Source organism: Microcebus murinus, chromosome 9, assembly GCF_040939455.1.
Source record: "Microcebus murinus isolate Inina chromosome 9, M.murinus_Inina_mat1.0, whole genome shotgun sequence".
Classification (NCBI taxonomy): domain Eukaryota; kingdom Metazoa; phylum Chordata; class Mammalia; order Primates; family Cheirogaleidae; genus Microcebus; species Microcebus murinus.
The window spans coordinates 20,019,700-20,043,232 of NC_134112.1; the positions used below are offsets into that span (position 1 = coordinate 20,019,700).

The window sequence follows — 23,533 nt, forward strand, 5'->3', positions numbered from 1 at the left end:
TGCCTGTAGTCCCAGCTACCCGGGAGGCTGAGGCAGAAGGATCACTCGAGCCCAGGAGTTTGAGGTTGCTGTGAGCTAGGCTGACGCCACGGCACTCACTCTAGCCTGGGCAACAAAGTGAGACTCTGTCTCAAAAAAAAAAAAAAAAAAAAAAAAAAAAAAAAAAAATACTAATACTGAAAAATACTAATCCATGATTGCCCTATAGACTGATTTTGATTTGTCTTCTACTATCTATTGATATTAAATACAATATTCATAGTTCTTAAAATACACTGAGATGATGATGATTAATATGATATTAACATAGTATCTATCCCTAACCTAAGAAAGATCTAGTGACTCTAACTTTTCATGTTCTGCTAGTGTGATTAGTGTATCCTATAATGTATTATAAATGGAAAAACAATGTCAGAAAAAAAATTAAGCTACTCATTAAGGGAATAAATAAAAAGTCAATCCTCAAATCTGTCATGTCTAACCCATATGTACCATATACAGTAAGTCCTGTAGTAACTATTCTATGTTACCTTGGATATCAATGACAATCTTAAACAGTATACTTAAATTTAAAGAGTGACTTTGCGCAAAAGGAAATCAACTTACATAGAAATAAATGATATCCTTACTGTTGTATTTGACTAAGGACAATTACACAGCTGGGTAATTTTATTTTAAAAATTTGCTAAATGAGTTTTTTAAAAGAAAAAACAAATTGAGATTTGGGGTTGCTTATAACTGCAATATCTAATCCATCTTAACTGATACAATAGGATTATCAACCTTAAATTGCCTGATAAATGCACTAGGATGAGTATTTGTCTCAGCAAATCAATGTTCACTAAACACACATCTGAACATCTCTTTAGAGACATAATAATTGTTCATATGGATGCTGTTTGAAAAGTATCCTCTCAATACTCAGATTCTTTTATGATATGTGGTAGGTTTCACATTTACTATTTTAGTTTTGTTTTTTAGTCTAATTCTTATCCTGTCTATGACCATATCACCCTGAACATACCTGATCTTGTCTAGTCTTTATCCACTATGCTATTAAAGGTTTCAAAAAATGATGTGATTTCATACGCATGCTATATGTCTATGAATGCTATATACATGTGTTTACAGAGACACATTCAGGCAAAGAGTATCTCATTTAGCTATTTGGCAATCCCACCTGTCTACACCTAGAAAAGATGAATAAGTATGAAAATGCCTCTAAGTAGTTGAAATAGATGCTGCAAGGTCTTTGTAATGAAAATCAAGTGAATTTTTTACAGGTGAGATTCCCAGCTCTCACTCAGGGCATCAATTCTTATTTTAATTATAATTCTAATAATTGTAGTTTTTATAAACAAGTTACTGATATCCCTGTAGCTTCAGCCTCCTCATTTGTAAAATGAGTATATTTGTATAAGAGCTCCAAGGTTATCAATTAATCTTCAGCAAAGACGCCAAGAATACACAATAGGGAAAGGAGAGCCTCTTCAATAAATGGTGTTGGGAAAACTGGATATCTACATGCACAAAAATGACATTGGATCCTTATCTTACACCACACACAAAAATCCATTCAAAGTAGATTAAAGATTTAAACCTAAGATCTGAAACTGTAAAACTCCCAGAAGAAAACATATGGGAAAAGCTCTATGACATTGGTTTAGGCAATGACTTTTTGGATCAGACACCAAAAGCACAGGCAACAAAAGTAAAAATAAACAAGTGAAAGTACATCAAGCTAAAAAGCTTCTGCACAGCAAAGGAAATAGTCAAGAAAATTAAAAGGCAGTACACAGAATGGGAAAAGATATTTGTAAACCATATATCTGATAAGAGATTAATCCTAAAATATCTAAGAAACTCACAGAACTCAATAGCAAAAAACACACAAATAAACCAACTAAAAAATGGACAAAGAACCTGAAAATATTTTTCCAAAGACATATAAATGGCTAACAGGTATACTAAAAGGTGCTGAACATCACTAATCAGCAGGCAAATGCAAATCAAAACCACAATGAGATAGCACCTCACATGTTAAGAAAAAAGAAACAAATCCTGCCATTTACAACAACACAGATGAACCTAGAGGACATTATGCTAAATGAAACAAGCCAGACTCAGAGAGATAATTACTGCATGATTTCACTTATATGTAGAATCTAAAAAAGTCAAATGCATAGAAACAGAAAGTAGAAGTGTGGTTACCAAGGGTCACCCGGTCAGTCGGGAAACTGAGGAAATGTTGGTCAAAGGATACAAACTTGAAGTTGTAAGATGAATAAGTTCTGGAGACTTAATGCATAGCATGGTGACTATAGTAAATAATAATGTATTGTACACTTGAAATTTGCTAAGAGAGTAGATCTTAAGTGTTGTCACCACCAAAAGAAAAAAAAAAAGATGACATGGTAAGTCAGTTGATATGTTAATCAGCTTGATTCTGGTGATCATTTCACAATGTATATGTATGTATATCAAAACATCATATTGTATATCTTGAATATATACAATTTTCATTTGTCAATTAAATCTCAATAAAGCTGAAAAAAAGGAGTTCCAAAGTTAGAGATAAGATGTTAAAGTTCCTAACAATATATAGCACATAAAAGGCACACAATAAATTATAGCATTATTATGGAGGCTATTATTACCTGCTTCCCTGGCCCAGGAAAAAGAAAGTACCAAGTTAGAAAAGGGGAAAAGCACTGCCAGCTATGAGCAGTGACAGCTAATGACCTGACAAAAAAGGCATAAAACAGAACATCTACAATACATATCAAATACATAAATACATATCAAGTAATTCAAAAAAGAACACCAGTCTTGGCTCTATTAGCACAGAAGCAATTATTAGCCTTGTATATCCCAAAAAGATATAGATCTCAATCCAGACCTACTGAGGCAGAAACTCTGGTGGTAGAGCTCAGCAATGCTAGGTTTTAACAAGCCATAGAGGCTATTCTGATGCATGCTAAAGTTTCAGAACCACTGCCTTTGCATGATAGGATGAAGAACTAGGGCTAAGAGAAAACTTGAACCCCAGATAAAACCTGGTCCCTTAGCATAGTAAAAGAGGTCTTATTTCCTGAAACTCTAGCAACATAGAGGAAAATACTTAATGTACTGTACAGTCCAAGTGAGCTGTATGTACAGCCAGATAATTTAGATTTGAGTCCAGCTCTACCAATTATTAGCTGTAAGCCTGAGCTCAAATTTCCTTATCTGCAAGATGGAGTAACTTGTGAGAATTAAATAAAGTAATGTATGGAAACTAGATCTAGCAGTGGTAATCACATTATTAATTTTACAATTTTATTTTCTAAATTTTATACTACATGTTATATTAATGTTTAACTACTTGCTATTTCCCACACACATCACGGTGATACATGCTTCCTTGCTTTTGTTTATATTATTTCCTTTACCCAAAAATTCCTTTCACTTTTCTTCCCTGGTCTAGCAAATATTTGCTGGCTTCCGCTCAATCATCCACTCCCCTCTCCTCCCATGCTTAGACATGAGGGTGGGTGAGACTGATCTCATTCTAAGCTTGAAGGGTAGGCCCTGACTTACATAAGCCAATTAGTATCCCACTAGTCGCAGTGATTGGTTCAGGGATAAGTAATAATTTACAGCCACTGAGAGAAACTAAACCCCCAAATTGAGCTGGAACTAAAGAAAAAGTTACTCTTCCATAGAGAGTAATGTGTGAGAAGGATAAGGTCTGGAATCACAGAGGCCATTTGGCTTTTCCAAGGGCATAGTTAAGAGAGAGCCATGGAAAACACTGAGCCAGTGCGTCAAGCCTCACCTGGAACTAAATCTACCTCTAAACTCTTTAGGCAATAAATTCCCATGAATGTTGAGGCCACTGTGAGTTGGGTGTCCATCCCTCAATCAAATGAATCAACAATACTTCCTCTGAGAGATATCACAGGCTAAGGCTCACATCTTCCCATAAGTCTTCTCTTTCCCCTTTAATCACCCTCCATCTGCGATCCCACAAAGCCCCATCCTTACCTCCATTTTAGAACAAATCTTCTACTGAAATGGTCTGTTTTTGTGTCCCTCATTTACCCTAGACTAAATCTAAAGGCAGAAACTGTATCTTACTCATCTTTGTAAATTCAGCAACTATAAAATGCCTGGCACATAGGAGACACACTAATAAATTTCTGTTGAACTTAAGTAATCTAGGCAAAATAAATTTATTCATTTGCAGCTCAGATTGGCTAAGATTTTATTCTATGTGTCTCACATACTCCATATGAAGTATGTGAAAAATGCTTTATTTATTACAATTTGGCTACTGATGTTTAGAAAAATGTAGAGAGCAATCCAAAACATTACTCAAAAATAAATAAATAAATCCTTCAAATCACTGTTTTGGAAGCCACTTCAGAATACATACCAAAGGCTCCCCTTACAGATAATGGAAATAGAAAGAATAGTCCAGAAAAGCCATGAAACTTTTGTAATTCTGATAGAACAAAGCCAACAGGAAGCCTTCATAAAAGCAATGGGATTTCAGGAGTTATTTAAATGACCTAGCCATGAACCATACTCAAAGAGTCCTTACCACATGCTCAGTACTATATTAGGAGCTGTTTAAGAAATACAGAACAGCAGCAATATTAACTACTACAGCCATTTACTGAACACTTATACACCTGGCCTTGTGCTAAACACTTATCTAGCATATTAACTAAAATCTTTAATAACTCTAAAAAATGGACCCATTTTATAAATGACAAGACTAAAACTCACAAAGCTTAAACAATTTATCTAATGTCAAAGAATTAGAAAGTGACAGACTAGTATTCAATCAGGGGTCCAGCTGGCTCCATTATACCACACTGAAACTCAGGGAGGCAAAACTTAATTTTTAAAAATAACACATGTTAATATACAAAATCTAAGTGATATGAAACAGAAAAATCAAAGAGCTTCTTTACAATGAACTTCCTGGGAAAGGTTTCATGACAGAGATAGGATACATCCTAGACTGCACATGATAAGCAGAGTGAATAGGGGTCAAAGGTGAAAGTAGACGGAACTTCTGGGAGAGAAAAGGAACACATTAGAAAAAGATGCAAAGGCAGTTAAACTTGATCCACAGTGCAATGGATCAAGTTTTGCCAATAGAATATGAAAAGCAACATATTAAAAAGATGACAATATCGGCCGGGCATGGTGGCTCATGCCAGTAATCCTAGCACTCTGGGAGGCTGAAGTGGGAGGATCACTTGAGCTCAGGAGAAGACCAGCCTGAACAAGAGTGAGACCCTGTTTCTACTAAAAATAGAAACATCAGCCAGCCATCATGGCCGGTGCCTACAGTCCCAGCTAAGCCACAGGCTAAGGCAGGAGGGTCACTTGAGCCAAAGAGTCTAAGGTTGCAGTGAGCTACCATGATGCTACTGCACTCTAACCAGGGCAACAGAGTAAGACTGTGTCTCAAAGAAAGAAAGAGAGAGAGGAAAGAAGGGGAGGAAAGAAGGGAGGGAGGTTGGGAGGGAGGGAAGGAAAGAAGGGAGGGAGGAAAGGAGGGAAAAGGGAAGGGAAGAGGAGGGGAAGGGAGAGGAGGGGAGAGGAGAGGAGGGAGGGAGAGGAGAGGGGAGAAGAGGGGAGGGGAGAGGTGGGGAGGGGAAGAAAAGATGACCATATTGTGATGCTTCCTAAAAAATTATGCCTAAACTATACAGAAAAAAAATATTTTTTAAACTGAAAAAAATTAGGAAGCATGGAGATTTCATTGGAATTTAAAATCTGAATATTTATTCCATTAATCTTCAGCAGAATGAGAGAAAAATAACTGCTATGATTTGAAATATTATTTGCAAGATGTGGGAACAAATTGAGAAAGGACCTACCAACATCATTTTGAAAGGATATTGGAAATCAGTATTTTTCATTTTCAAAGGCAAAAAAAAAATTTATGTGCCTGTGGGGATAGTGGGTAGAGGCAGACAAGTTCCACTGTGGCCAGTTCACGTAATGAATATATTTGTTAAATAGTATGTTTCATTTCCTGGTGTTAAAATAGTAGGTAGTCAAAGCTTTAACATGATACATAAACTAGTAATCAATTATATGTTAAACTGACTGCTAGATTAACCATTTTCTCTACTGAATTATAGACCAATGACTTAAATAGGGGGGGAGGGGAGCTGTATATGTGTGTGTCTGTGTGTCTCTGTGTGAGTCCTCATGCCCAGAAATTCTTTCTACCATACATGACCCAGAGAATTTTCCATCGTTCATTACAGCAACAAGGGTCCCAAAGAGGGCAGTCCTGAATGCCATTTCCTCTATTTCTCTGCTGTCTTTCTCTTCCTGTGAAATCTATGCAGCAGAGTAAATGGAGTGGCATACATGAAAGAAGACTACCATTACTCAGCATGCTACATGTTTTTTGAATCTCTCTATGCTCATATTTCTTTTACACATTGAGTAAAAATACAAGTGAAGAAATGCAAACGTGACCTGTGGCCAAGCATATATGCAGTTTAGCATACAGATGTCAAAAATACTTGGTCTTTCTCCAATTCTGAAAAATACATGAAAAACAGCTGTATAGGTAGTCAAAAAGGCAGACAGGAAACATCAAGAGACTGATACATAAGAACAGAAGAGTCCAAAAGTCTGTGGAACTTCCGTTCATTTTACACATCCATAGAAAAAATTTTTGTTGTTGCTACAAAAAAACTGAAACACTAAAGTCATTAATCTTTACTGCATACCTAACTCAAAAATGATACGTTTGCTACGAGCAAAGACAAAAACGTTCAAAGTAGGATTCCAATATATACTGCCTTAAAAACAAATAGTACACGGGTTTCTAGAGATTAAAGGATTATAAATTTCCCATTAAACAACATTTTTATACTTTTCACTCATATCATACAAATAAAATTACCACCGTTGTTTTGAGATACATGTTACTATTTGGCTATGCTTAATAATTAATAATTGGTAATTAGTTGAAAGAATAGCTAGCTTCCTTCTTATTATGCTCTTCTTCACATTTTTTAATTTCAGCATTCTAAAAGTAATTAGTGCCTAATATTAATAAGGCAATATCCAATTAAATTCTAAGTTTAAAACCTTAGACATAAATAAATTTAAAAACTTTAAAATGCTAAGAGAACAGAGGAAATCAATAAATAAAATACATATGTTGAGCTAAATAGCTAATATTTTAAATTACGTACCAACGAAAAGTTACACAAATTCTCAACTATTATTCAAGTGTTACCCTAATAAATAATGTCATGAGACTAATTACTTTGAGACTCAAGAAAATAAAATGTAAGTCTACATACTAACTCTTCCTATGAACTTGTCTTTTGACATTTTAATGTCTCATTTTAATAGCAAACTTTAATTGCCTTACAAAGACCACTACTGTGTATTCTGGCAAGCAATTTATCACAGTGTTTTCCCTAAACTGCGAACAAGGTTAATAACATCTTATAAGGAAATTACAACCATTGATTAAATTAACATTATATGTGATGGGTTAAATATGAATGCAATATTAGCGTTTAAAAGAAGGCCCTAAAAATTATATTATCACTTGCATCCACAAAATATTGGGTGAATTATTTTGTCAGATGCAATGATCATGAACGTTTTGATAACATTTTCTAGAACTCACATTCATTCAACAAATTTCATGAACACTCATTATATATCTAGTATGTGCTAGGAGAGACATATTCTCTACACCCAGGAAGTTTGGTAAATGTAGGAGTTAAAACAATTAAACATTACCACAATGTAAGAACAGAGACATATTAAAGTAATTTAAAAGTCTATGGGAGGGGCCGGGCGCGGTGGCTCACGCCTGTAATCCTAGCTCTTGGGAGGCCGAGGCGGGCGGATTGCTCAAGGTCAGGAGTTCAAAACCAGCCTGAGCAAGAGCGAGACCCCGTCTCTACTATAAATAGAAAGAAATTAATTGGCCAACTGATATATATATAAAAAATTAGCCGGGCATGGTGGCGCATGCCTGTAGTCCCAGCTACTCGGGAGGCTGAGGCAGAAGGATCGCTCGAGCCCAGGAGTTTGAGGTTGCTGTGAGCTAGGCTGACGCCACGGCACTCACTCTAGCCTGGGCAACAAAGTGAGACTCTGTCTCAAAAAAAAAAAAAAAAAAGTCTATGGGAGGATGATTAACAGTGTCTGGAAAAATCAGGTAAGGCTTCAGAACAGAGGTAACACTTAGGTCTTACAGGTTGGGAAAGAGTTTGCTAGGCAATCAGAGAAACAAAAGCAGGTGGAATACCATGCACAGAGACATGGATATAAAACAGCTATGTTTGCAGGGTGTTAGGAGGGGAGGGCACTGGGTGGAGGGAGACACTGCCGATGAAACATGCTCATCAGACGGATGGCAAAGCCACAACTTGAGGACAGGTTTGCTGTATCTTTATTTTGCCCTGAGAGCTCTATCAGTTTCCTGACCTGTAAAGCACTGATATGAAGAGAATATTACATGATGCTGCTATAACGATTAAACATAATAAAAATACATATTGCCCAGTACCTGGTAAGCATTCAATAAATGGTAAGTAACTGCTATTACTAGATTACCTTGTTCCTTACAGACCAAATTATATGGAAAAACTTAAAACTGAGGGTGAAAAAATTCCCTGAAAGCAAAAAGGATAAAATTTAATGTGTGAAGGAACATACACACACACAATCAGAAATTCATCCTTTTTGCTAAAGCAAAGGGCTTTTAAGACTTTAAGGACTATGAAAAATCTCCTGGAACTTAGGTCTATGTGAACCATTGGCTATTCAAGATTATCTTCTACCTATTTTAAGTTACCAAAATATGTAATGCTTTCCTCAAAACAGCAATTTCCCTATCATGATGACAATTGAAATCTCTAAAGAAGAATATCATGACTGTGCCAGAATGTTCTATCTGAGAATGGAGAATGAGCTGTCTCTGCCTCTGCACCTTCACCCCAACATACATATTCATATTCATATTCTTCCCTCACCTCCATATTGATGTTTTTGCAGGATGACCCCCTAAGGAACACAAGAAAGATAAGACAGATGATACCATATAGAAGATCCCAAGTACTTAGCATTCTTTTCTTCTCCTTCATCCAAAAGAAAAATTCTTAAAGGGTGAGTATCATGTTGAGGTATACATTTTTTTAAATAACCAGTTTCAGGGCAGGCATGGTGGTTTGTGCCTATAATGCCAGTATTTTGGGAGGCCAAGGCAGGAAGATCACTTGAGCCCAGGAGTTCAAGGTTACAGTGAGCTGTGATCATACTGCACTCAAGCCTGGGGGACAGAGTAAGACCTTGTTTCAAATAAAATAAAATAAAATTATTTAATTAATTAATTAATTAACCAGTTTCAAAGTGAGGAAAACCTCTTAAGGTAATAACCAATCATGGTGAGAAACCCAGAGAATATTCCCCAAAATATCTAAAAACCAGAAAATTTTAAAAATACTTTTTCATTTTGTGCAAATATTCCTCATTTGCAATATTATCTGTTCCATAAGGCAATAACTTCAAAAGTTAAATATTTGCTTTTTGTTTTTTGGGGGGTGGGAGGGAAACAGGGTCTAGTTATGTTGCCCAGGCTAGTCTCAAACTGCTGGGCTCAAGTGATCCTCCCATGTCACCTCCTGAGTTGCTGGGATTATAGGCACACAATACCACAATAGACTCTGCTTTTTAGGTATTGTTAATCCCTCTTAATCTTATCATCATAAGCATATCAAAACATGGAACAAGAAAACCCTATAGGCTATGAAGGAGCTCAGGATATTTCACCCCAAAATGACTCCTTGGTATAAAGAGTATTTTGGGCCCGGCGCAGTGACTCATTCCTATAATCCTAGCACTCTAAGACGGGAGGATCACTCAAAGTCAGGAGTTCGAAACCAGCCTGAGCAAGAGCCAGACCTTGTCTCTACTAAAAATAGAAAGAAATTAATTGACCAACTAAAAATATATATACAAAAAATTAGCCGGGCATGGTGATGCATGCCTGTAGTCCCAGCTACTTGGGAGGCTAAGGCAGAAGGATCACTTGTGCCCAAGAGTTTGAGGTTGCTGTGAGCTAGGTTGAAGCCAAGGCACTCTAGTTCGGGCAACAGAATGAGATTCTGACTCAAAACATAAATAAAGAATATTCTGAATTGCAGGACCCTCAAGATCAATAAAGCATTGGAGGGGGTTTTCCCTCTATCTGCATAAACCAGGGACTAACCTGATCAAAGAAGGAATTGACTTCCCTTCCTCTCCCTGTTATCTCAATATATTGCAAGAAAAGCGATCAAGAATGTAACAAGAACAGGCCCAAATCATTTAAAATATAATATCTGTCTCTCATAATATCTGTTTCCACCAACCATTCATCCTCCCTAACAACTACCTAGCCCCTAAACAGAATTACCTGTACTCCTCATTTTCCCGCCTTCCCTCTAAAAGGGGTGTATAAAAATACCTGAACTTACTTAAATAAAAAAAAACTGACCTTCATTGGGATATTGGTGATCACTATATGATTCTCCCCATGCATATGGTATTAGGTAAATAAACCTTTCTCTTACTAATCTGCCTTAATTGTGAATTGATCTTTCAGTGAACTTTTGGGGAAAAGACAAGTTTCCTCTCACTACTACAGCTACACTGAACTCACTATGACCATTAATTAAAATTGTGAAAAAATTAACAACAGGAAATTCTCAGCTGAGGCTCAATTTTATCTAAGCTTATATAATTTTAAAAGGCAAATCAAAATCAATTAGGGATGACAATGCTAACTTTAAATTTTCAGAACTGTCCACTCCTATCACAGAGTATAAAGTGCCATTTACCCATTGTTTGGAATATTAAATTTCTTTGGTTTCTTCTAAAGGAAAAAATTAAAATACCTTATCTTTAATAAAAGTCATAAAAATAAATATACCAAAATAATCATCTGAATATACAGATGCATCATGTTATCGGCCTACTCAAAAACTTTAAAGGTACTCCAGTATCTCCAGAATTAAGCACAAATTCATAAACAGGATATCCAAAGAACTCCTCGGTGTGACTGTTGAATAAACTTTAAATACTCCTGTTACCAAAAGCTCAGCACTTGTCCTAGAGGCTGCAGCAGGAGAATCAGAACAAGTGGTTTGAGGAGAATGAAAGAGAAGTTTATTACTTTGCTGGCAAAGGAGGAAGATGGAGACTCCTGTCTGAAATGCCATTTTTCTAACCAAAGACAGAAATACAGTGCTTTTAAAGGGTGGATTCTCAGCTTCAGGCAACTGCTGTTCAGCTACAGTTGATGATTCTGAAGACAATCCCATGACCTCTACCTAGGATCTTTGTTTACCAGGTCTGGCTGAGCAATCTCCTGTAGCACAAAGAACAAAAGGCTTAATTTGTTTCTCCCAACCACCAGCCTAAGTAAGGCAGGGCTGCAGCTTTTACTTCTCAAAAAGGAGTGGGGATATTTTAAAGAAACAAAATATAATTTTTGCCATTTTTTTCAGGCTATTTCCTCTGTTACATATTCCCCACTGTCAATATTTCCCTTCCGGTGACTACTCTGTTACACTCCCTGTCATCTAGCCAAATACTCCAGGTAAAGTAACCCTGTCTGAAATGCCTTTATGCCTTTCTTACTCTAGTTCTATTCACCTTGATGCCATTCTCCCATCTCAACTTCACAAAATCCTTCTACACATCCTCAACCCCCAAGATCCAACACCACCACTTCCATGAAACCTTCTCCAATTCCTGTTAGACATAAAGACAGAACTCTCCCTCTGTTCTTTCATGGAATATATAACATCATTCCCTATTATTACTGACAATATTTTTCCTAGTGACACATCTAAATTTGGCACATCTTTCTCCCCTCTCTCATTTCCACAAATGATGCATAAAATCCTTGAAGATGAGGCTGTTTTGCTTTCATTATCTAGTTCACAGCATTGTGCACAATCTCTTATATGTTGGTGCTCCAAAAATATCTGTTTAATTACACTGAACCCTCATGAAAACAAGAAACCAGTAAAACTGTAGTACTAGATTACTAGGATGTCAATAATCACCAAGAGGGCCTAAATGTTTGACAATATCACCATATTCACATGAAAACCCCTTAACAGCCAGCATTATGTTTTATTCACTATGCCTCCACACCCCCAACAGTCCCCTAGAATATAGTAGAGCCCAAAAAATATTTGTTGAATGAATGAACAATATTAAAGTAAAAATGATAGGGTGAGGGTCTTAAAATAATTAGTTTTAACATTTAAGAAACTCATTCAAAATTATTTCAGAACTAGTATCCATCTTGGTACTACCAAGTACTCACTGTATGTTTAACACTAGATACACTAAGAACTATTAAGAAGAGAAGAAAAAGGTTAAGGTTAACCCTGATCTTAAGAAAGATAAAGCCTAATGGAAAAACAATATAAGAAGATATAGGCCATGAAGGAAGGGGGAGGGAGGATGCCACAAAGAAAATATAAACATGAAGAGGGAAATCATTCAACCATAAAGAATGAATTTTGGAAACTCAAGGTGTATAACAAGGGAATAGAATGATCCTTAGGATCCATCAGTATTTCTTAAAACTCTGACTTCAAAAAATACTCAGGTTAAAACTTAAAACTTTAGTAATTATTAGAGCCAGAGCACAAAGTCTTTTTCTGGGCAACACAAAACAAGACATTAGGCCAGGTGACATAGCTCACAACTGTAATATTAGTACTTTGGGAGGCCAAGGAGGGAAGACTGTGTGGGCCCAGGAGTTCAAGACCAGCCTGGGCAACACCTTGTCTCTTAAAAAAAATAGAAAAAATTAGCCAGGCATGATGGCCTGTGCCTGTATTACCAGCTACTTGAGAGACTAAGGCAAGAGGATCACTTGAGCCCAAGAGTTTGAGGTTGCAATGAGCTATGATGACACCACTACACTCTAGCCCAGGCAACAGAGAAGACCTGGTCTCAAAAAAAAAGAAAAAGAAAAGAAAGAAAAACGAGATTATAACCACCAGGCAAAGTTATCCAAAAAAGGGCACTAATAGGATACTCTCTGACTGTTCCCTGTTGCTAGAGCAGGATAGTATATCATAAAATAAGAAATTGGCCAAATACAGAGAAAGTATCAAATGTAGATAAAATAGCAATATGGAGTGAAAACAATGATTTGAATCAGAAAGACATGATGATAAGATTTTGAATTCTGGCTCTGGTACATCCTAGATATGTGACCTTGGGTACTTTGTATAATTTCATTCAGTCTGTGTCTTCAAATGCAAACAAACCTTTTTACACCATCTATACCCAACTGGGTTGCTGTGGAGACTAAAAGAGGAGAGGAGAGAACATATGTTAACCACTTAGCTCAGTACCTAGAAGGTAGTAGGAATGTATGACAATCTTAATACCAAATTTACCATGCTTAAAAAAAAAGAACTAAACCAACTCCCTCTAACATCTATGCTTATCTACACTTGGATACCAGATAGTTTAGTCATTAAGTGGCATACCTTAGGTATCGAAGATAAAAAAGATCTCAGAGGAAAGTTAGGACTTGGTGACCCGGAAGTTGGAAATGGTTCAGTTCAAGAATTTCCCTCTTTACTTGCTAAAGTACTCAGTAAAGCAGTGACTCCCAGGTTCCTGAATTTCATTGACATGCAAAATTTCAGAAACTATCAGAGAACATCATACGCTTGTCAACCTTGAGAACCACACACAGGAAACACACACTGTTTTTTTAAAAAACAGACTGTCATTACCAACATTTTCTAAAAAGACAATATAATATAAATAAGTAGAAAGTAAAAAAGTAAAAATGTCAGCATTAAGTACAGTCCTTTAACTGAACAAAATTTAGCTTTATAAAAAACTTACTACATTAACTATTTATTTTTCATTATCTTAAGACCATTCAAAACTTTTATAGGGGATAGCAATTGACAACCACTGTTATATCTCAGCATTAACTATTTTTAAAGAAACTTCCACATCAGCACTTGGGAACAATTACTATAAAGAACTCAGAAAACAAACACAGAAAGTTTTTCCTTTCCAGGAACAAAGGAAAAACTGGTTCCAAAACCTCTTCAGGCCTAGGTGAGGAAACAAGCATTTTCCATAAATATTAATATGTTGGCTCTTTACAGAGTCACCATTGTCAGACTTAAGGAATCAAAAAGTGAGGCAAAGGCTCCCTCTGCTGACAAGTTGAGAAAAATCCAATCCTATCTAAAGGCAACTGACTTTTTAAAAATCTTCCCAATACTGATTCAATACTGCACGGGCTTTTACTTTTCTCAATCAAAGACTGGCTTTCTTTTATACCTTAAAAAACTGGAATACAATTGCATTAGATATGAATGTGAAAGACATGTATAATTAGGTAAGACCCTTTGTATATTCCAATAAATCTTTCGAAACCAGCTTGCAAATTTCTTGGTTTCTGCTCTATGCTCTAAAAGTCAACTGAGTTCCAATGTCATATAAAGAGAAAATTAAGTAAAGAAGGCAAAAGAATTGAGGCAGGTTTTAAGATATTATGTGGAACAAAGGTAGCAATCTGTGAATGCACTGATGACCTTGTCTCATAGAAGTCCAATGAAATTAACATAACCAAATTAAACATTTCAAAATTAACAGTAATAATCATTTTTAAGCACTGGCCTATACATTATTAGCACATCTAACCTTAGCAAATATTCAGTAACTTAGGAAAGTCAAAATCCAGTGTCCTCATTTGACTGTGGAGAGAACAAAGGCTCAGAAAATTTCGATGATTTGTTAAAGGACACACAGCTGGTAAGTAGCAGGGCCAGAAATCAACACCATGTCTTCCAATCTCCATGTTGTTTCTCCATCTGAATGTTGTGTATGGAGTAGGTACCTAATGAGATAATTGCTAAATTCCTTTCTGATTCCAAATTTAACATGGCCTATCATCACAAATGCACTTTGTATGATATTATAAATAACATCAGATTTAAATATAAAATGTTAAATATTTCACTTTAGCAAAACAAAACTTAATATAGATATTTGCTGAATTATTTATTAATTGCTGGCAAAGATAAATTATAAAATAAGTACAGGAAGACAATAACAGATAATACATATCCTGATTCTCTCACTAAAATTACTAAATAAAATATTTGCTCAAAGCAGCATTTGAAAGTACATCAATACACTGCCAAAAAAAAAGTAAATAAAATTCAGATGCCAAAAACTAAGTAGGAACCCACAAAGGTAAACAGAGCCCCTGGAGCATTTTCCTAAACCAGATAACCTTAAGCTTCAGTTTTCATGGTCTCAAATGACATAGTAAAGGAGAAAAAACTTGGGGACCACCCTTTGTGTGAAATCTAATAGATCTTACACTGTCTTCATCCCACCAGAATAAAGCTAAGACCACACAAAGCTCTACCCTTAATGTAAAAAGAACTTAGAAATAGCATCTTCCACAAGCCCAAAAGAAAGCAAAATAAAGTGCACATCTCAAAACTTGGAACCAGATGAAGAAGGGAAAAAATCTCTAAGAATTCATAAACCCAAAGCTGATTTTAAAGTGGGTTTACAGACCAAATTCATTCTATAGAATATCCCATGAAACCTCAATCTGTGAGTATATTATAAAGTGATCCTGGGTTGGAAGTACCACCAAACACCTGGTAAGAGAATACTCAAATCTTTGAAGGATCACACCAGTCATTCCCATGGACAAAGTTTCAAAGAATATAATCTCACAGTCAAAGTCACAATATATAAGGGATTGAAGGCAATATGAACAAGAAACAGCAAAAAAAAAAAAAAAAAAAAAAATAGAGAGCAGAGTCAGAACTGCAAAGACAATGTACTGAAATCATTGAAAGAAAATACAAAAATACTACACTTTCTATGTTTAAAGAAATAAAAGCAGGTATTAAAAATATGATAAAGAGACCTTATCGGCAACCAAGTAAATTTTTTAAAAGAACAAATAAAAATGTGAGAAATAAAAAATATAATTAACAAAGTTAACAAAACTCCAAGAGTAGTTTTAATAAAAATTTGTCTAAGTAACAGTGATTTAGGAAACAAAAAAATAAATCTAAAGAAATAATGCTTTTCTTATTGCATAACAATACATCAATAATAGAGGTGCAAAATATAGTATAAGTGAAGTTAAGAGAATTGAACAATAGCATAAGATGGTCTAACATATGCATACCTAACTGGATTTTCATATGAAGAATAGAGAAAATATAGAAAAGGCAATATTCAAAAAATTAATGACTAAGAATTAAGCAGGGCCGGGCGCAGTGGCTCACGCCTATAAACCTAGCACTCTGGGAGGCCGATGCGGGCAGATTGCTCGAGGTTAGGAGTTCGAAACCAGCCTGAGCAAGAGTGAGACCCGTCTCTACTATAAATGGAAAGAAATTAATTGGTCAACTAATATATATAGAAAAAATTAGCCGGGCATGGTGGTGCATGCCTGTAGTCCCAGCTACTCGGGAGGCTGAGGCAGGAGGATCGCTTGAGCCCAGGAGATTGAGGTTGCTGTGAGCTAGGCTGATGCCACAGCACTCACTCTAGCCTGGGCAACAAAGAGAGACTCTGTCTCAAAAAAAAAAAAAAAAAGAATTAAGCATAATTATTGGAAGTCGCAAATCCTAAAATTCAGTTTTAAACCCAACAGATCCCACGTAGGATAAATAAAAATAAATCCTCCCCTGGATGCCTGATAAGAAACGACAGGGCCTGGCATGGTGGCTCATGCCTATAATGCAAGTACTTTCAGAGGCCAAGGCGGAAGGATCACGAGGCCAGGTGTTCAAGACCAGCCTGAGCAAGAGCGAGACCCCCATCTCTACTAAAAATAGAAAAAATTAACCAGGTGTGGTGGGACGTGTCTGTAATCCCAGCAATTCGGGAGGCTGAGGCAGGAGGATCGCTTGAGCCCAGGAGTTTGAGGTTGCTGTGATCGAGGCTGATGCCAAGGCACTCTAGCCTAGGGGACATAGTGAGAACTTGTCTCAAAAAAAAAAAAAAAAAACCTACAGAACAACGAAGACAGAGACTTAAAAACAAATAGAAAAGATAGATTTTTCTAACAAAAGAATAACAGCTAGACTAAAAGCTGACTTTTTCTATCAACAGAAGCAAGAATAGAGTGGGATGTTATCTATTGTGTATTAGGAAAAACAACTGTTAACACAGCATTGCCTACCCAGCCTTCTCCTGCCTTCTCCTCCAAAAAAGTTTTTTAATGTACTAAAACAAAGATTCCATTATTCCATTCACAATAGCCACCAAAGCAATTAGGTTCCTAAAACACTTACTCTAACTCAACTTTCAGATCTTAAATTAACTTCCTTAGGAAGGCTAAATTAAGGCCAAATTAAGAAATATACCCCTAAATATACCTTTTATTATCATAGTATCTTTTCCTTCATAGTAGTTATGACTTTATACCTATTGCTAGCTACTTAATGATTCCCTATTTAATGTTGATCTCCCTCCCCAAACTTAAGAAAGCCACGGACCTCTATTTTTGATTCACCATTGTATCCTTAGTGTCTTCAAGGGTGCCTGGAACATAAATGGAAGAAAGGAAGAGAGAAGAAGGGTGGGAGGAAGAGAGGGAGAAAGAGAGGGAGGGAAGGAAAGAGACAGATACAATCTAACCAAGAAAAAAAAACAACAAAAAATACAGGTCAAAAACAAAAGTTTTACTGAAAGACATCAAGAACATTTAAATAAATAGCAAGACATACTGGGTTCCTGGATGGGAAAAATTAGTATCATAAACATGTCAATTGTGCATACAATAATCTATAGATTTAATGCAAAGCCAAGCAATATTTTAACATGATTTTCTTCATGGAACTCAATAAACTATGTTTTTAGGTTCAGGAGGAAATGAAAAAGAGCAAGAATAACCAAGAAATTTTTTTAAAAGAAGAACAATGAATAATGACAGTCCTCCTACAAACAAAACATATTGTAGGTTAATGTTTTAAATATGGTATTGACATTCATTGTAGATGAAATGAATATAGCTTAAAGGCAAACTAATGACTATAGGAATTTAGCATATGAGAAAAGAATATTCATAAATGGTGCTTGAACAACTGGATATAAATTTGGGAAAAAAATAAAATTAGAGCCCTACTGTATATTATATCTAAAAATAAATTCCAAAAAATTTAGGAAAAGATATGAAAATAATTTAGAATATTAGCGTAGGAAAGGCCTTAAGAATGACACAAAAGACCAGAAGCCATAACAAAAGACTAAAATATTTAATATCATAAAAAATTTAAAATCTGCACAACTAAGTAAATAAGCAAGGTTGAAAGTTAAAAAGATAACCCACCACTCACTGGCTGTGTATTCATGGCCAGATTTCTTAATCTTGTCAATCTTAAATTTTCTCATGCCTAAAAGGACAATAATAACCTACTTTACAGAGTTTGAGGATCAAGTAAGAAAGTTTAGGTTAAATTTCTACCACAGTCTTGGGTGGCAGCACCTAGTAAGTACCCAATAAATATTTTTACTATTATTATAAATTATAAAAATATAACAATACTATTGCCTGTGAAATGGAAATTGTAAACTTTTTTAAATAATGCTACCTGGTATTGGCAGAAATATACATAGCTGATGAAAGCATAAACTAAGCCCATCTTTCTAACATAAGACAATTTAAAATGTGTCTCAAAAGCTTCTTGTCCCAATTATCCAGTCCTGGGATTTGATCCCAAGGAATTATCAGAGATGAATACTTATAGAGATTCAAATACTGGTATTTATAACCACAGTATTTTTAAAAGCAAAATATTAGAAACAATTCGACCAAAGGGGTACACCATAGAATTTATAATCATTTATATTTATATTACAGTAGAGTAATTATTGACTTTGGGAAATGCTCATGATATTGTTAATGAGGAAAAGACTTTAAAAGAGTAAATACAGCTGGGCGCGGTGGCTCACACCTGTAATCCTAGCACTCTGGGAGGCCGGGGCGGGAGGATCGCTCGAGGTCAGGAGTTCAAAACCAGCCTGAGCAAGAGCGAGACCCCATCTCTACTATAAATAGAAAGAAATTAATTGGCCAACTAGTATACATAGAAAAAATTAGCCAGGCATGGTGGCGCATGCCTGTAGTCCCAGCTACTCAGGAGGCTGAGGCAGCAGGATTGCTTGAGCCCAGGAGTTTGAGGTTGCTGTGAGCTAGGCTGATGCCATGGCACTCACTAGCCTGGGCAACAAAGTGAGACTCTGTCACAAAAAAAAAAAAGAATAAATACAATGTGAATTTAGTTTTACTACATATATAAATTCACAGTAAAAAGACTAAACATACTAAAATGCTCATTTGGTTAGCTCTCAGTGGCAGGAATAGAGAATATTTTCCCCCTCCTAAAACTTCATCCAAAGTTTTTTCTACAATGAGCATATTACTTAAAACAAAAACAAGACATTTGAGAAAGAGGATTGACAGAGATCCCTCAATCTCCCCACCATCGCTGAAGCTCAGGCCCCACCAGTGCTTGCTTGGCTCTGCCATGGGGCATCATGATCAAAGTTTAGGTAAACATTTTTAAAAAATCCCATGTCCAAACATGTAAATCGAACCTTGGCAAGAGGGCAAATATATGAGAAGACTTTTGGTAAAAATGGTGACCTAAATATTCACTGATTTATATCCTTCTTTCCAGAAGTAATAAGATAAAAAGCAGCCAACCTGAAAGGGCTATTCTTATTTCAGGAAATAAACAATGTCCTCTGTATAAGAACTATCTTTTGATTCCTAAGGATGAGAGAGGAAGGGGAGAGAGAACAGAAAGAACATAATTCACCTCATCAGAAAGTAACTGATACAACTTCTAGAGAAGCCCTGTTTATACCCACTTAAAATTGTCATCTAAACCATCAAAAAGACAGACTTCTACTAATCTTGATCCTCATAAAGATAAAAGTTTGAATAAGCATCAATTATCAAGAAGCCTACTTAGAAAGAACTGATACATCTGGAAGCTTTATCAATTTATTTTCATAGAATGAAAAGTCAACAAAAGTCTTCCATTACTCAAATGGACTTTCAATGAGAAGATTAATTAAAATGGCTATTAAAGAATGTACTAGATAAATGTGGTAATCCTGAAGTGAGGAACCTCCTTGCTCTGAGCTTATTTGATCAAGCTCTCTGCAAACTTCCTAGAATGTTCAGTCAATTGCCTCTATTCTCCACTAAAAGATCAACAAATACAACTGTACTCCAAAGTCAAATTAAATGTAAATCCTGAAATACATGTCACAGTCAGATCAAGGGAATACTCACCCATGAATTTTACTCTGAGCCTGTATATTAAAGCAGAGTGAGCCAATGCAAAAAGACATTGTCCACAATCGAAATTTTAGAAGTAATCTCAATGACTAAATGAGTTATGAAATATTTCATTTAAATAATGTATCATTCATTTAATATAAAGAATTCTACATAGGCCATACAAGAACTTAAGTCAATATGTTTGGACATGAAAAGATGTCCATGTAAATGAAATGAGCAAGTTATAGATTAATATAGAGTGACCTCATTTATGTAAAACAACATAAAACAAAAATAAATACGTTTGTACACATTGAATAATAATGTATGCAAGTATAAGGTTGGTCACCATTCTTTTTACCTTGGGAGAAAAGTGAGATTTCATCTGCACAAGGGAAAGGAAAAGGGACTTTCAGTTTTCTTTTTTAGATAATGTATTAGTTTTATGTTTTTAATAAATATATAAAGAATTACAAATAAGTTCAGTGATTTATAAAAAGAAAAATATTGAAAGAATTAGATATATATCAACAGATGACTGAATTAACCATAATGTATATGTACACATAAATTCTAAGCAATTAAAAATGATGAGGTAAAAAGGTACAAAGTTTTAGGAGGAATAAGTTTTAGTGATGTATTACACTACATGGTGACCACAGTTAATAATAATGTAGTGCATATTTCAAAATTGCTAAAAGAATAGATTTTCACCACAAAAAATGATAAGTTGGTGAAGTGATGAATATGTTAATTAGCTTGATTTAGATCAAAATATTACACTTTACCCAAATACACAATTATTTGCCAATTAAAAGTACATAAATAAAAATAATCCTACTAGCACCTATTATAATGTGCTTTATAAATAAATATTTATAAATCTATATTTATCAATAAATCACATTATTTTTTTAAATGATGAGGTAGATTTATATATTCAGGCAGGCCCTGGGTTACAGACAAAATACTTTCCTGAGAACATCTTTAGGTCAGATTTGTATGTAACTCAGATCTCTGATGAACAGTGCATATCTGGTAATAATAATAATAATTATAATACTATAATGGCTCATATGTGATAATAATAATACAGTGTAATTAATACTATAACAATAATAATACCTCCATACTGTAATAAGTTATAGAAACTATTGTGTTCTTTCTTTTAATTCAAACAGAACATAAAAACAAACTGATACAAAAAGTTTAGATAGGAGATAGGAGAAATTTCAAAAAAGAATATTGAAGGTTAACACTCACCTAGTGTTGTATCAATGCTAGGCTAATAGGGATGTTACACTTATTTTGACCTTCTAGCCAAATTAACAATAACCTTTCCATTTCAATAATTAATCCACTACACTGCATAGTAATAATTGATGCTTTCGTTGGAGCACTGTGTTTCACATGTTCCATTATTCTCACTTTATCCTTTATAATTATGTGACATTGGAACAACTGAAGTCTAATGCTTTCCCAATGAATGATGGCATCTGGCCTTTCTCTGAATGCTTAATTATTTCTACTTTTGTTTTGACTGTAATCACCTTTCTCTTCTCTGCAGGCTTACCTGGACTTGCATGGACTTTTGTTTTGGAAGCATGGTCATATGGGTAAACACAGACTCATAAATCGAATTAAAAAGTTAAGACAAAAGTGATGCTGTGCATAAGCAACCATATAAACAATGAGACTAGCCACTTGGGGTAAAGGTGCTGCGCCAACAAGCCACTTATGCCACGTGGGTTTGTTAACATGAACAGAAGACACTAGTTCCTGAATTATTAATTTAATTATTTAATTATAAATTACCCTCACAAGGAGCCTTGGGAGCCCATTTGTAAGTATGGAACACCATAAGTAGGGTTGTCCATAACACCAAGATTACCTGCATTGTCATGGAAAGATAGTCATGATATATTTTATAAGGCAAAAAGCCAGTAATGGACAATGTAACTCATTTTGTTTAAAGTATAAATGTTATATAAATGAACATGTAAAATTCTGAATTAACAATCACAATTAGTCATAAATTTAACAGTATCCACTGTTGTAATTGTTTTATATTCATTTAACTGTATTCTTTAATTTATAAACAATGTAGTAGTGAAATGAAAAAAATACTTCTTTAAAGTAGTTTCTTTATACACAAAAAAGTTCATGAATAAATAAATGCTAAGTCAGTTCCTAGTCACATAAACTGAAAAATAAAAGGATTATTTATATAATTTTAAAATATATATATTTCATATATACACATTTTTATTATATATTGCAGTTGGAGGAAATAGCCAAGTATTTCAGGTAAAGGTTATTAGGAATCTGAATTGCCCAGGTAATAACTTCTACTTTTCCCCTTCACTTCTGGTGTATGTACACAACCTCAGTTATTTTATAGATGTCAATGCACAAATATTTCCATCCTCAGTCATGTGTACAACTTTTAAAAGTCCAATCAGTTTTGTCAAGGACAAAAAAGTTGCCAGTAAAGCCAAGAACTTAATTTAATGTCATTCCAACAGAAGCTGCTACAGTTTAATGCATCTTTATAAAACCCATAAAACAAGTATTATAATGAAAAAGAATGCCACAAAACATAATAAAATGATGACTTTTAACCTTTTTAATGCACAATGAGTAGTCAGCAGCTTTTTTAAATTCTGAGGCCCAAATGAACTATAAGGTTTATAAGAGAAAACTCCATTCCCAAGTTCAAAATTCTCATTGCTTAAAAGTAATAATACCCTAGTGAAACATTGAGTTCTGGTTTTAATTAGAAGTAAATGTGTTAAGATTGCCACCTCCTGCTGAAGAGAAAGGCAAGTCCTTCATGACCTACCTCAGATGGACTTTCAAAAGATCTCAGATCTGAATCTGTCATAAAGAAAGAAACAGGAAAGGGAAATAGAAAAATATTCTCAGGTGGAAAGGTAAGAGTCCACTTAAACTATTCAATGCTACCAAATGCAAAACTCTCATTCCTAAAAAACATAAAACATACTCTTCTTTGGGTGCATATTCTAAGATAACTAGTAAAATTCCTTACTTTATGGCATTTTCACATCTAAAAGGTAAGCACTACCTCTCCTAAGATATACTTGTCAGATATTAAATTCAAAGCCAAAATATATCAGCAATGCCAAACTCAAGGAGGAAAAAAATGATTATATT

At 35.0% G+C, this 23,533-nt stretch overlaps 1 protein-coding gene across 2 annotated transcripts in view; it reads right to left on the reverse strand.

Annotated features, from left to right (window-relative positions):
- BBS9 (Bardet-Biedl syndrome 9) overlaps positions 1–23,533 on the reverse strand; it is a 415,974-nt gene that overhangs the window by 298,676 nt on the left and 93,765 nt on the right. The window lies entirely within an intron of this gene.